Consider the following 424-nt stretch of genomic DNA (forward strand, 5'->3'; position numbering starts at 1 on the left):
AAAGTAGCCAGACATAAAAGAACAAATATCATTATGTTTCCACTTATGTGAGATACCTGAAGTAGCCAACTTAGTAGAGACAGGAGGTAGAATGGTGGTTGACAGGGGCTGGGGTCACTTAAAGGTTATAGTTTCAGTTTGGGATGATAAAAAAAAAAATCTTCCAGGAAGGGACAGTGGTGACGATTATTCGGCATTGTGAATGTACTTCCTGCCACTGAAGTATACACTTAAAATGGTTAAAATGGGAAATTTTATGTTACGTATATTTTACCATAATAACAATGTCACCTGTTTCTTCTCATGTTTTTTAATGTGGCAACTAGAACATTTCAAATTACATACATGGCTCGCATTATGTTTTCCTCATACTTATAACATCCAGGATAGATCTAGGAGATGAGGCAGGCATTAACCATGGAAT

General features: G+C 36.3%; 1 protein-coding gene across 1 annotated transcript in view; it reads right to left on the reverse strand.

The window, feature by feature from the left end:
- Positions 1-424, reverse strand: part of KSR2 (kinase suppressor of ras 2) — a 366,625-nt gene that overhangs the window by 237,036 nt on the left and 129,165 nt on the right. The gene's annotated exons all lie outside the window — the stretch shown is intronic.

Source organism: Pteropus vampyrus, unplaced genomic scaffold, assembly GCF_000151845.1.
Source record: "Pteropus vampyrus isolate Shadow unplaced genomic scaffold, Pvam_2.0 Scaffold23, whole genome shotgun sequence".
NCBI classification, from domain to species: domain Eukaryota; kingdom Metazoa; phylum Chordata; class Mammalia; order Chiroptera; family Pteropodidae; genus Pteropus; species Pteropus vampyrus.